At 43.5% G+C, this 15,379-nt stretch overlaps 1 protein-coding gene across 4 annotated transcripts in view; it reads left to right on the plus strand.

Annotated features, from left to right (window-relative positions):
* The window catches only part of htr4 (5-hydroxytryptamine receptor 4), a 200,867-nt gene that overhangs the window by 5,180 nt on the left and 180,308 nt on the right, over window positions 1-15,379 (plus strand). The window lies entirely within an intron of this gene.

Genomic DNA, 15,379 nt, shown 5'->3' on the forward strand with positions numbered 1-15,379 from the left:
CAGTTCCTGCGGTGGCAGGGGAAGGTGCCAGGATGGGAGGGTGGGTTGTAGGGGGGTGTGGACCTGACCAGGTAGTCATGGAGGGAACGGTCTTTGCAGAAGGCGGAAACGGGTGGGGAGGGAAATATATCCCTGGTGGTGGGGTCTTTTGGAGGTGGCGGACATGTTGGCGGATGATTTGGTTTATGCGAAGGTTGGTAGGGTGGAAGGTGAGCACCAGGGGCATTCTGTCCTTGTTACCGTTGGGGGGGGTCTGAGGGCGGAGATGCGTTGGAGGGCATCTTTAACCACGTGGGAAGGGAAATTGCGGTCTCTAAAGAAGGAGGCCATCTGGTGTGTTCTGTGGTGGAACTGGTCCTCCTGGGAGCAGATACGGTGGAGGCAGAGGAATTGGGAATACGGGATGGCATTTTTGCAAGAGGTAGGGTGGGAAGAGTTGTAATCCTGTGTAGAGTGTCTGCGTGGGTTTGCTCCGGGTGCTCCGGTTTCCTCCCACAGTCCAAAGATGTGCAAGTTAGGTGAATTGGCCATGCTAAATTGCCCATAGTGTTAGGTGCATTAGTCGGGGATAAATGTAGAGTCTGGGTGGGTTACTCTTAGGTGTGGACTTTTTGGGCTGAAGGGCCTGTTTCCATACTGTAGCAAATCTAATCTAAAATGATGTCTGGGTCAGCTTGCCCATTTTGAAAGAAATTCTGGTGACATAATGACCAATATCAACAGTTTACTTCCATTGGGTTCTGAAGTTTGACCTCTTTATGAATTCAATCACATTGTGTTTAATTATTTCCTTTCATGGAACTCTAACATAGAATATTAGGATGCAGAAAGGCCTTATTAAAACTTTTATTTGGAAAACATTTGGATCATAATTTAGACATTCAATTTCTTTGTTGTGGAACAGTTCAGGCAAACCCAATTTCTTTAAACCTTAAGTTGGGCTTTTCCAATTCTATTGTCATCAAACTCAAAAAGTGTACAAAGTTAAAAATCACACAACACCAGGTTATAGTGCAACAGGTTTAATTGGAATCACTAGCTTTCAGGGGGCTGCTCCTTCATCAGGTGGTTGTCACCTGATGAGCAGCACTGGGAAAGCTAGTGCTTCCAATTAAACCTGTTGCACTATAACCTGGTGTTGTGTGACTTTTAACCTTGTACTCCCCAGTCCAACACCAGCATTTCCAAATCAAAAACTGTATTTACACAAGTGACACAGTTTTGATCATGCAAACAAATATGCATTCTACCTTAAATGTCTCAATGTATGCACATAAGCATGAATTTGTATGCCCTTAAGGTCTTATGATGGAGTTCAAATTTAGCTTCTCTACTTTTACAGAGGTATTGCTTTAAATGCAGCAAGTAAGAATGGGAACAGGCATCCTGGACTGATATACACCATACTAGTGAAAACTTGATAGTGAGTTTTCCTCCAGTGCTGCTAACTGCCATTAAGTTTGACTTAATACTGGTTTATCTGCCTTTCCGTGTGTGCAATAGAAATAACAATAATCCTATGAAGACAAGTGCCTGCACTTGGGGCTCATTCCCCAACCATAGCCACATGAAAATTTTGTCTTACAGGTATATTGATTTCTGCATAAATGTAAATCTTTTCCTTAGGTGTATAAGTTTATGTACATAGGTGCCACTTTTATTCACTTGTGGGATGTGGACATCGCTGGCTAGCAACCAGTTATTGCCTGTCCCTTATTGCCCTTGAGAAGGGGTTGGTGAGCTGCCTTCTTGAACTGTTGCACTCCCTGTGCTATAGGTTGACCCACAATGTCCTTAGGGAGGAATTCTAGCAACAGTGAAGTAATGGCTGTTTATTTTCAATTCAGAATGGTGAGTGGCTTGGACGGGAACTTGCAGATGGTGGTGTTTCCAAGTATCTGTTCCCCTTGCCCTTCTGTATGATAGTGGTTTTGGGTTTGGAAGATGCTGTCTAGGTATTTTTGATGAATTCCTACAGTGCACAGATAGTTACACACTGCAACTACTGAGCATCAGTTGTAGGTGAAATGGGTGCTTGTGGATGTGAAGCTAATCAAGCAGGTTGCTTTGTCCTGGATGGTGTCAAGCTTACGGAATGTTGTTAGAGCTGAATCCATGCAGGAAAATAAGGAGTATTACATCACACTCCTGACTTGTGTCTTGTAAGTGGTGGACAGGCTTTGCGGAGTCAGGAAGTGAGTTACTCATCGCTGTGTTCCTAGCCTCTGAGCTCTTCTTGTAGCCGCTGTATTTATATGGCAGTTTAGTTTCTCTTCAATGGTAACCTCCAGGTAGTTGACAGTGGAGGATTCAGCAATGGTAATCATTGAATGTCAAGGGGCAGTGTTTACATTGTCTCTTACTGGAGGTGGTCATTACCTGGCATTTGTGTAGCATGAATGTAACTTGCCATTTGTCAGCCCATGCCTGGATGTTGTAAGATATTGATGCATTTGAACATAGACTGCTTCAGTATCTGAGGAGTCAAGAATGGTACAGTCACTGGCAAACATCCCCACCTATCATAGAGTGATAGACTCATACAGAATGGAAACAGACCCTTCGGTCCAACCAGTCCATGCCAACCATAATTCTAAACTAAAGTAGTCTCACCTGCCTGATCCTGGCCAATATCCCTCTAAACCTTTCCTATTCATGTACTTATCCAAATATCTTTTAAACATTATAATTATACCCACATCCACCATTTCCTCAGGAAGTTCATTCCACACACGAACCAGCCTCGGGGTTAAAAAATTGCTCCTCATGCTTATGATGGAGAGATGCTTGTTGATGCAGCAACTGAGAATGGTTGGGCCTAGGACACCACCTTGAGAAGCTCTGTAATTCTGGTATTAGCTCATCACTAATTCTGGAAGGACATGGAGCTGTGAAACTGAACAGTTAATTTCAGATTTCTCTGAAATCAGCTCCTTGAATAACTATTTAAAAATCCATGTTTGCCAACAAGTTACTTGACCTGAGTGTTTACAGCAAGAATGTGAGAAACTGTATAGAAAACCAACAGATTACTAAATAAAAAGTGTCAACACTCCTTACCCGCAATGTATAAAACTCTTGAGCATCTAAGAATGAGTTGAGAGTGGGGTGCTGGAAATTTTCCTCATTTCCTCTCCCCCCACCTTATCCCAGTTCCAACCTGCCAACTCGGCACCACCCTCATGACCTGTCCTACCTGCCCAATTTCATTCCCACCTATTCACTCCACCCTCCCCTCTGACCTATCACCATTACCCCACCTCCATCTACTTATCGCACTCTCAGGTTCCTTCCCCCCAGCTCCACCCCCCTCCCATTTATTTCTCCACCCCCTCAGCTCATAAGCCTCATTCTTGATGAAGGGCTCTTGCCTAAAACGTCAATTCTCCTGCTCCTCGGATGCTGCCTGACCTGCTGAGCTATTCCAGCACCCCACTCTCGACTCTGCAGTTCTCACTTTCTTCTAGTTGATTTTACCCCACCTAAGAATGAGTCCATGCTTACCAATGAGCCAAAGCTAGCTCAGAGTTCCTTTTAAGTCAACATCGATGACACGTGGATTCATTACTTTAACATTTCATTGGAATACGTAAGTACATATTTCGCACTGATCTGATGAGAACAAGTACTTTCCAAAAAAGTGGACTAGTTTTAAGGGTGATGACTTAACATAAAAATAGAGCGCTGTATTCTTGTTAAGAATGTCATTGTCAGAATTGGATGAATCAGAATATGCAATTGGACATTTCAGTTGTATCACATAAAATTATCTAAAGACAATTAATACAGACAAGAAATTCTGTTGATGTGATAAAGACATTTTCCTCACAGGCAGTAAAACAAATGTCCTTAGTTTTCTGATTTTATGAAGCTCAGGTTGAAATCATAAGCATGACACAATGATCACATTCCATCACATGAATCAAATCAAGTCTGAGTCAATCTGTGCTTCAGAAGTATCCCTATATGGGCATGAAGATGTTTATACGTAAATGTCATTCTTCAGCATCATTATATTGGATGGCATTTCTACAGTAAACAATAGAGTTGCATGTTTCATCTGTGGATTATTTGCACTATTGAGAGTTTAATAAAGGATATGCAATGGACAGCTTTTAAATAGTCTGGCAAAGCTTTTAGACAGAGCTTGTCTGTAAAACATGGAGCAATAAAATTTACAGAAACCAGACAGCAAACTGTAGAGTGTCAAGTCAAATGGATCTGCAGTTTATCCTGGAACTGGCTGTTGTGTTCTTTAACATCTCAATGGGAAACATCATGATTTAATGTGAAAGATGAGTTTATCTGAACGTTAATAAAATTCTAGTCAAAATGCTCATAGATCTACATAATAACAAGAAAATGCAATAACACAGAAAACTTTTCATCAAGAATTGAAATCCCTTCCATGACAATTACAAATTAGACAGTTGTAAGCAGTATATTTATGGCATGGAGCGGGAACTGTTAAGAAGGAAAATAATCCATACATTTTCCAAATACATTCTTTAAAAAGTGTGTGTGGGAATTTAAATCATGTGGAATCAGTGAACTCAATGAATTGTGAAGGGGGACATTACAATTTTAATATTATCCAGTCTAGAAGTATATATAATTCTCTCAAAATATACAGTCCAGGAGTAATACAATTGTATTCCACTTTAGGAAATGAGTTTTCAGTTTTAACCCTAACTTGTGAATTTTCAACCTCAGGCATCTACTTTATGGAAAATAGCAAAGAGAAGCCAAACTGACAAAGTCTATGGGAGAACAATTATGTTCTGAATTTAGTGTTTAAATATAGTAAGAGAAGATTTCCCCAGTACATAGTAAACAAAATTTATAATTTGTTTTGGAATTTTGCTGTAACTGTAATGTTGAGAGAATCTAACTCATTGTTAACATGAAGTAGAGAGTGTTTTACTTTGTACCTGGTCATGCAATATCTAATCACTTTTGCTAACACTAAAACTCAAAAGTAGAAACCATCACATCCTCAGGTGTAACATAACTCACCTTGCGACATGCAAAAAACAGTTCAAATTAATACTATTTATTTAATACTATAATTTTTTTTTCCTGTGTATAACCTGTCAATGCATCCTTTATGTCATGGAAAATTGGACGTTATCTGGTATTCCTGAAATAATATAGCTGCTTTTTTAGGTTACTGCCTGAGTTGGCAGGGGTTTGACAGGGAGGAGGGTTGAACCTGATATAATGTTAATTAATTTGCTGTGTTCTGATACACAGTTCTGACAGAAAGAGAAGTCGGATACTTTGCAGAAAACGTAGCACATACTGGGATAGACAAATATGTTTTTTTAAAGAGTTGGTGCCTACTGTTTAATGATGTGTGAAAAAAAGTGACCACTTCATTTCTTTTATCTTTTGAAGCAATTAATAATACTTTCCAGGGGAAAGAACTCACATTGTTTCCCTTTCATCAATCAGGATTAGAGGTGGTAAAATGAAGAGGTTAAGGACAATGGAGTGTTGGGAGAGTTAAAATGAGCTGTGCAAAGTGCGGAGGTGAGACAGAAAACAAATTTTAGTTTGCAGCAATAGTTCATTAAAATTTGCTAAACTAAAAATCAGATTATTTAAACCACTGGAAAATCATGACAGGGTGCCGGCTAGCAATTTATAAATCATATATTGGAACATCTGTGATGCAAGCCGTCTGACTGAGTCATAGAAAATTGCTACTTAACTGACTCAACATGATAGATGATTCTTGCAAGAAATTCACCAGTTTGATCTGTGAAACTAGAAACAAAATAGAGATTGGCTGGATTTAGTCCAGCTGCTATTCTATCCACAAGATTTTCCCTATTAAATTTAGAGGCAAATATTCAGATTGCATTGCACAAAGGAGTAAAGGACATTTATTCACACAGAGAGACATTGCCAATACTCCCAACTCTAAAATAGGGAAATTTCTGGTGAGAGTAACAATCACCTTGTCCAAATAAAAGCAAAAAACTATGGAAGTCTGAAATAAAAGCAAAAATTGCTAGAGAAACTCAGCAGGTCTGCGGCACCAGTAGTGACAGAAACAGAGTTAATGTTTCTAATCAACAGCAATTGTTTCGAACAAATGTAATTGTTTGTCAAATGCAATGGTTTTTAAGAACTAATTTCAGGTGGAGATGGAATTGATTCTTAGAATATTGGCCTGGCTTCAGAAAAGGAAGATAATGTCAAGCAGCATTACATAAGGAGATTCTCCTAGTTGAACAACTGCCTTAACTATATCAATTCCTTGTTAATGGGGATCAAGCTGGAGTTTGTATGGAACAAAATTCTAATTCATGATGATGTTCCGTGAATTTAAGGGCTACTTTCTCCATTGCCATTGTCTCTAAGGTAGTGCTAGAAAATGACGGAGGATTTCACACCTGCCTACCAGACAAAGCATTTGGATGGATACATGGCAAAGAAGGGCTGAGAAAGATATGGGCCAAATGCTGGCAAATCTGACTAGATTAATTTAGAATATCTGGTTGGCATGGATAAATTGGGATGAAGGATCTGTTAGGAGGAGGAATGATCTGTTTCCATGCTGTACATCTCTATAACTCGATGACGATACTTTGCCCCTTTGCTGCCTCCAGATTACAGAGAGTGACAATACACAGAATTCCTGGACATCTAGTCTATTGATTTTAATTCCTGGATCCACCACTTGAAAGATGACAGTAATGGAGGAAGGGTTTTATATAGTGTATACCCACACAGCTCTTCCCCAATAGCATCGGAGTCGAAAAGTATGGTGCTGGAAAAGCACAGCCGGTCAGGCAGCATCCGAAGAGCAGGAGAGTCGACGTTTTGAATGAGGCCAAAGGGGGCTGAGAGATAAATGGGAGGGGGTGGGGCTAGGAATGCAATAGGTAGATGAAGGTGAGGGGGGGGTGATGGTGATAGGTCAGAGAGGAGGGTGGAGTGGATAGGTGGGAAGGAAAATGGACAGATAGGACAATCCAAGAAGGCGGTGCTGAGTTGGAAGGTTGGAACCGGGATAAGGTGGGGGGACTGGAAATGAGGAAACTGGTGAGTTCAACTTTGATCCCGTGTGGTTGGAGGGTCTGAATGCGGAAAATGAGGCGTTCATCCTCCAGGCGTCGGGTAGACAGAGGTTAGTGGTGTTGGCGGACTTGCATGTCCTTGGCAGACTGGGAGGGGGAGTTAAAGTGTTCGGCCACAGGGCGGTGGGGTTGTTTAGTGCATGTGTCCCAGAGATGTTCTCTGAAACACAAGTCCTGGGCCTCCTCCACCGCCAAACCCTAGCCACCCGATGCCTGTAGGAAGAACACCTCATTTTGTGCCTTGCAACCCTCCAACCACACGGGATCAATGTTGATTTCACCAGTTTCCTCGGTTCCCCTCCCCCACCTTATCCCAGATCCAATCTTCAACTCGGCACCACCTATAGGTCGGACTGTCCTACCTATTCATCTTCCTTCCCACCTATCTGCCCCACCCTCCTCTCCAACTTATCACCATCACCGCCCCGACCTTCATCTACCTATCGCATTCTCATCTACCTTGCCCCCAGCCCAACTCCACCCCTCCATTTATCTGTCAGCCCCCTTGGGCCACTCCCTCAATCCTGATGAAGAGCTCATGCTTGAAACATCAACTTTCCCATTCCACGGATGCTGCCTGACCAACTGTGCTTTTCCAGCACCACACATTTTGATCTGATCTCCAGCATCTGCAGTCCTCACTTTCCCCAATGGCATGCCTGTTGAAAAGCTAGGTCTCAACCATGGCCATGGTTTGAACATATCTTTTAATCTCCAGGGCACTTCTGCTATTTGTGCCCCATTTCTGTCTCACCTGCCACCACAACAATGCCCTCTCAGAAACATTCATAGAATTCATAGAATTTACCTCTTCATCATTTGATGGTTATGATATTTTTGGACCCCATTTTATATTCCAAATAGCTCTTCACTTTGGACAAGGTATATTATGGCAGAGATCCATTGGTGGGGTATTATGCTGGCAGATTTGTAACGAGATGATTTTGGCTCATTAATGTCCTTCAGGGAAGGAAATCTGCCATCCTGACTTCGTCTGGCCTATGTGACTGCAGACCCACAGCAATGTGGTTGACCTTCAACTGTCCTCTGAAATGGTCCAGCAAGTCACTCAGTTGTATCAATTACTATGAAGTCTCAAGAAAGAAATTAAACTAGATGAACCACCCTGAATTGACCAAGACACTAGAGTAGACAATAGCACAAATAGCCCTGTCGACCTTGCAAAGTCCTCCTTATGAACATCTGGGAGCTAGTGCCAAAATTGGGAGAGCTGTTTCACAGACTAGCCAAGCAACAACCTGGTATAGTTATAATTATGGAGTCAGACCTTATAGACAATGTCGCAGACACACCAACCCTATCCCTGGATATGTCCTGTCTCACCGGCAGGACAGACCAGGCAGAGGTGGCGGCACAATAATATTCAGTCAGAGTTCTGGGCATCCTTAACATTAACTCCTGACACCATGAAGTCTCATGGCTTCAGGTTAAACATGGACATGAAAATCTACTGCTGATTACCATGTACTCCTCCTTGCTGAACAATATTTGGAAGAAGCACTGACAGAAAATGTACTCTGGAGGGAAGGATTTTAATGTCTACCCAGGATGGCTTGGCAGCAATACTACTGATCAAACCGATAGGGTCCTAAAGGACATAGGTGTTAGACTGGATCTGCAGCAGGTGGTGAGGGGACCAACAAGAGGAAAAACATGCTCAACCTTATCGTTCCCAACTTGCCAGCTGCAGATGCATCCGTCCATGACACTATTGGTAAGAGTCACCACCTCAGAGTCCTTGTGGAGACAAAGTCCCACCTTCATATTGAGGATACGCTCTATCATGTTGTGTGGCACTTCAGACAGATCTAGTAACTCAAGTTTGGGCGTGCATGAGGTGCTGTAGACCATCAACAGCAGCAGAGTTTTACTCCAGTCCAATCTGCAACCTCATGGCCTGGCATATCCCCCACATAACCATCATTATTAAGCCAGGGGATTAACCCTGGTTTATTGGAGAGTGCAGGAGGATATTGCAGGAACAATACCAGGCATAATTAAAAATAAGGTGTCAACCTGGTGAAGCTACCAAAAACAACTTGCATGCCAAACACCATAAGCAGAAAGTGATAGACAGAGCTAAGCAATCCCACAATCAACAGATCAGATCTAAGCTCTGCAGTCGTGCCACATTCAATTGGAAATGTGGTGAACAATTAAACAGCTCGCTAGGGAAGGAGACCCTACAAATATCCCCATTCTCAATGTATCAGTGCAAAAGGTAAGGCTAAAGCATTCACAGCAATCTTCAGTCAGATGTACCAAGTGGATGATCCATCTTGGCCTCCTTCAGTGGTCCTGAGCATCAAAGGTACCAGCCTTCAGTCAATTCAATTCACTCCATGTGATATCAAGAAATGGTTGAAGCACTGGATACTTCAAAGATAACATTCCAGCAATAGTACTGAAGACTTGTGCTCCAGAACATGTTGCTGCTGAAGTCAAACTGTTCCAGTACATTTACAAACTGGCTTGTATCCAACCATGTGGAAAATTGCCTGGGTAAGTTCTGTACAGAGAAAGGAAGACAAATCCAACATTGACAGCCCATCAGTTTACTATCAATCATTAGTAATGTGATGGAAGAAGGGCAGGATTTACATATTCAGTGGTAGGGCCTTGGGAAGTGCTGTTAACCCAAGTGACCTGGGGGTGCAGGTACATAGTTCCTTGAAGGTGGCATTATAGGTAGACAGGGTGGTGAAGAAGGCTTTTGGCAAATTTGCCTTCATCAGTCAGAGCATTGGGTACAGGAGGTGGGATGTCATGTTACGGATGTCCAAGGCATTTATAAGGCTACATTTGGAGTACTGCATACAAATCTGGTTGCCCTGTGAGAGGAAGGATGTTATTAAACTGGAAAAGGTGCAAAAATGATTTACAGGGATCTAACCAAGACTGGAGAGTTTGAGTTATAAGAAGAGGCTGGGATTTTATTCCCTGGAGCGAAGGAGGGTGAGTACTGACCTCACAGAGGTTTACAAAATGCTTAGGGGCGTAGATAAAGTGAGTAGCCAAAGTCTTTTCCCCAAGATAAGTGAGTCCAAAATTAGAGAGTATAGGTTTAAGATGATAGAGGAAGATTTAAAAGGGACCTCAGAGGCAAGCTATTCACACATAGGGTCGTGCACATATAGAATGAGCTGCTAGAGAAAGGGAATGAGGTGAGTGGAGTTATAGAGTCATAGAGATGTACTACACGGAAACAGACCATTTGCTCCAACTCGTCCATGCCAACCAGATATCCTAACCTAATCTAGTCCCACCTGCTGACGCCTAGCCCATATCCCTCGAAACCCTTCCTATTCACATATCCATCCAGATGCCTTTTAAATGTTGCAATTGTACCAGCCTCCACCATTTCCTCTGGCAGCTCATTCCATACACGTACCACCCTCTGCGTGAAAACATTGCCCTTGGATCCCTTTTATATCTTTCCCCTCTCACCCTAAACCTATGCCCTCTAGTTCTGGACTCCCCAACCCCAGGGAAAAGACCTTGTCTATTTACCGTGTCAGTGCCCCTCATGATTTTATAAACCTCCATAAGGTCACTCCTCAGCCTCTGACATTCCAGGGGAAAACAGCCCTAGCCTATTCAACCTCTCCCTATATCTCAAACCCTCCAGCCCTGGCAACATCCTTGTAAATCTTTTCTGAACCCTTTCAAGTTTCACAACATCCTTCCTATAGGAGGGAGACCAGAATTGCACACAATATTCCAAATGTGGCCTAATCAATGTCCTGTGCAGCTGCAACATGACCTTTCAACTCTACTCAATGCTCTGACCAATAAAGGAAAGCATACCAAACACCTTCTTCACTATCTTATCTATCTGTGACTCCACTTTCAAGGAGCTATGAACATATACTCCAAGGTCTCTTTGTTTAGCAACATTCCCATTAAGTGTATAAGTCGTGCTCTGATTTGCCTTTCCAAAATGTAGCACCTCACATTTATCTAAATTAAACTCCATCTGCCACTCCTCAGGCCATTGGCCCATCTGATCAAAATCCCATTGTAATCTGAGGTAACCTTCTTCACTGTCCACTACATATACAATCTTTGTGTCATCTGAAAACTTACTAACTATACCTCCGATGTTCACATCCAATTCATTTATATAAATGACAAAAAGCAGTGGACCCAGTACCAATTCTTCTGGCACACCATTGGTCACAGACCTCCAGTCTGAAAGGCAACCCTCCACCACCACCCTCTGCCTTCTACCTTTGAACCAGTTCTGCACCCAAATGGCTAGTTCTCCCTGTATTTCATGAGATCTAACCTTGCTAACTAATCTACAATGAGGAACATTGTCAAACGCATTACAGATGTCCACATAGATCACATACACTACTCCGCCGTCATCAATCCTCCTTGTTACTTCTTCAAAAAACTCAATCAAGTCAGTGAGACATGATTTCTCATACACAAAGCCATGTTGACTATCCCTAATCAGTCCTTCCCTTTCCAAATACATGTAAATCCTGTCTCTCAGGATTCTCGCCAACAATTTGCCCACCACTGAGGTCAGGCTCACCGGCCTATAGTTTCCTGGCTTTTCCTTACCACTTTTCTTAAACAATGGTACCACATTAGCAAGCCTCCAATCTTCCGGTACCTCACCTGTGACTATTGATGATACTAGTATCTCAGCGAGGGGCCCAGCAATCATTTCCTTAGCTTCCCACAGAGTTCTTTGGTACACCTGAACAGGTCCTGGGAATTTATCCATCTACATACATTTCAAGACATCTAGCACCTCCTCCTCTGTAATATGGACATTTTTAAGATGTCACCATCTATTTCTCCACATTCTATATCTTCCATGTCATTCTCCACAGTAAACGCTGATGCGAAATACTCGTTTTGGGTCAAACAATCTGTTTCCGTACTGTATGAATGTTATGGCTGTATATCATCAGAAGTGCTATTAAGCAGCACCTGCTCAGCAATAACCTGCTCAGTTACACCCAGTTTGTGTTCCACCAGGGCCCCTCAGTTCCAGACCTCATTATAGATAAGCTGGAGGCTGGAAGCATACAGCAAGCCAGGAAGCATCAGGAGGTGGAGAAGTCGATGTTTTGGGTGTAACCCCTCCTCAGGATTGGGGCGGGTATAGGGATTGATGGGGAGCAGGGTGGTGAAGTGGGGTACAACCTGGTTGGTCAATGGGAGGAATGAATCCGATTGGTGGCAGGGAGGAGGGGAAGGGATGGGGAGGGGCTGAGAAGGGTGTCAGGGGATGAAAAGGGAGGTTGTTTGAAATTGGAGAACTCAATGTTGAGTCCTCCGGGCTGCCGGCTTCCCAGGAGAAACATGAGGTTGTTGTTCCTCCAATTTGTGGTTTAGTTCATTGTGGCAATGGAGGAGCCCAAGAATGGTCATGTCGGAAAGGGAGGGGTAAGGAGCGGTGACCAGGAGGTCCAGTTGGCCTATGGGCCCGGCTGAGATGCTCGGCGAACCGTTCCCTAAGTTTATGTTTGGTCTCCCCAGTGTAGAGAAGACCACATCGGGAGCACTTGATGCAGTAAACTAGGTTGGAAGAGAGGCAGGTGAACTCTGTCTCTCCTGAAAGGGCATTGAGGTGGGGCAGAGGGGGACGCATGTGAGCCCTTTCCTGAGGACAGACCATTCAGCCCCAGAGAGTTTGAGGTTTTGGGGATAGTGAATATGTCGAAATGCTTGGATGTGGGGTTTTGGGCATTCATGAGGTGGCTGATGGAGGGGAGCGGGGAAGGGTGATGCCATATGATGGGTGAGGGTTGGATGTGGTGTGGTGGTGGGGTGGGGTTTGAGGTGGGGTTGGAGGCGTACAAATGTGAGTCCTTTCCTGAGGACAGACCGTTCAGCCTCAGAGACTTCTCCTGCCTCCAACCTTCCTCCTCCACTTGGTCACCCCTCACTGGCCTCATACCTGCCCTAGACCTCTTCATTGCAAACTGCCGACGTGACATCGGCCGCCTCAATTTCTCCATTCCCCTCACTAACTCCAATCTCACCCCTTCTGAACATGCAGCACTCCACTCTCTCCGCACCAACCCACAGTTCACCATCAAACCTACTAACAAAGGCAGGATGGTGGTAATCTGGAGAACAGACCTCTATGTTGCAGATGCCAAACACCAACTGTCCGACACCACGTCCTACTTCTCACTTGCCCACAACCCATCATGCCAAAATCACTCGCACTGTCTGTGCCCTCCAGCCCCGCACAGCCCATTTCTACCTGTTTCCCAAAATCCACAAGCCCAAGTACTCTGGCCAACACATTGTCTATTGTCTCCGCATGGTCCTGCCCTACCAAACGTATCTCGCCCTACCTCGGCTCCATTAAGATGAGACTTTGTCTCCACAAGGAATGTGGAGTGGTCATTCCTACCAATATGAACATGGAGGCATACTTCTGCAACAGATACATTAGTAAGGGCAAGGTCAAATAGAATTTCCCCTGTTAACTCCCTCATTGCCTGCTACAAAGTCAGACTTGCAGCTATGTCTTTCAGCACTCAAATAGCCCATTTAGTTAATGGTGCATCCAAACCACTTTTGAAGCAAAATGTTGAAGTCACCCACTCATGATACATTCTTCGGTCTTATCACCTGCAGTTCCTCCAAATATACCCAACATTGAGGGATTTTAATTCTCAGCTGCTAAGGGTTAGAAGGTAGTAACCAGCAGGTTTCATTGCTCATAATAGATCTGATGCCATGAAACTTCTTGGAGTCCGGAGTCAATTTTGAGGGGTCCAAAATCAACTTCCTCCCAACTGTATGCCATTGTACCTCCAGCTCTGGTAGTATGCCCTGCTAAACGGACAGATGTACCCAGGGATGGTGATGGTGATGGTGATGTCTGGCATATTGTGTATAAGATATGATTCTGTTCAGTTGCTCAACTGGTCTACACAGCAGGTCTCACAATTTTGGCAAGGCAACTAAAGATTGATAAGAAGGACTTAACATCAATAGGACGGCATTTGCTGTTGTTATTTCCAGCACTCAGTTTGGTGCTAAATGGCCCATCGTTTGTTACCTTTTTTTAGACATTATAGCAGCTTTTCACACAATAGTGAGGTTTGCACGACCAGTTAAAAATCAACCACATTGTCATGGATCTGGAGTCACATCCATCCTACACCGGGTAGGATGACTGAATTCATTCCCTAAAGAACATTAATGAACAAAATAATTTTTTTAAACAACAATCAACAGAGTGGTTCCATGGCCACCATTAGACTAACCTTATAGAAAATACTTTTAATCTTTTTTTTGTTAACTTAAATTTTCACCAACCACCAAGGTGGGATTCAAACTAGTGTCCTCAGTTTATTTGCTCTGGGGTCCAGATGACTGTCTCAGTAACATTATCTCGACACCACCACCTCCCCTTCAAAACATAAATTTACATTTATAGAAATTAATATGTATGATAAGGTAGCTACTACAGAAACCTGTCTACAAGATGACAAAGACTTGGATGTAAATATCCAAAAGTTCAAAACGTTTTGGAAAGATATAATGAGGGTGGCACGGTGGCACAGTGGTTAGCACTGCTGCCTCACAGCGCCAGAGACCCGGGTTCAATTCCCACCTCAGGCGACTGACTGTGTGGAGTTTGCACATTCTCCCCGTGTCTGCGTGGGTTTCCTCTGGGTGCTCCGGTTTCCTCCCACAGTCCAAAGATGTGCAGGTCAGGTGAATTGGCCATGCTAAATTGCCCGTAGTGTTAGGTGAAGGGGTAAATGTATGGGTGGGTTGCGCTTCGGAGGGTCGGTGTGGACTTGTTGGGTCGAAGGGCCTGTTTCCACACTGTAAGTAATCTAATTTAATATACTACACCTCCTCCCATCCTGCCCCCTGTACATCTACTACAAACCAACCGACTCCCACAGTTACCTGGACTACACCTCCTCCCATCCTGCCCCCTGTAAAGGTGACTTAATAGAGATGTGAAAGATGATCAGAGGATTAGATAGTGTTAGCAGAGAGAGACGTTTTCCTCGGATAGTGATGGCTAGCATGAGAGGACATAGCTTTAAATTGAGCGGTGATAGATATAGGACAGATGTCAGAGGGGTAGTTTCTTTACTCAGAGAGTAGTAATGGCGTGAAACTCCCTGCCTGCAACTGTAGTAGACTCACCGACTTTAATGTCTTTTTAAATGGCCATTGGATAAACATATGGATGATAATGCAACAATGCAGGTTAGTTCAGCTTCAGGCTGGTTTCACAGGTCAGCACAACATTGAGGGTCAGAGAGCCT

The sequence above is a fragment of the Chiloscyllium plagiosum genome, chromosome 14 (genome assembly GCF_004010195.1).
Source record: "Chiloscyllium plagiosum isolate BGI_BamShark_2017 chromosome 14, ASM401019v2, whole genome shotgun sequence".
In the NCBI taxonomy this organism is placed as follows: Eukaryota; Metazoa; Chordata; class Chondrichthyes; order Orectolobiformes; family Hemiscylliidae; genus Chiloscyllium; species Chiloscyllium plagiosum.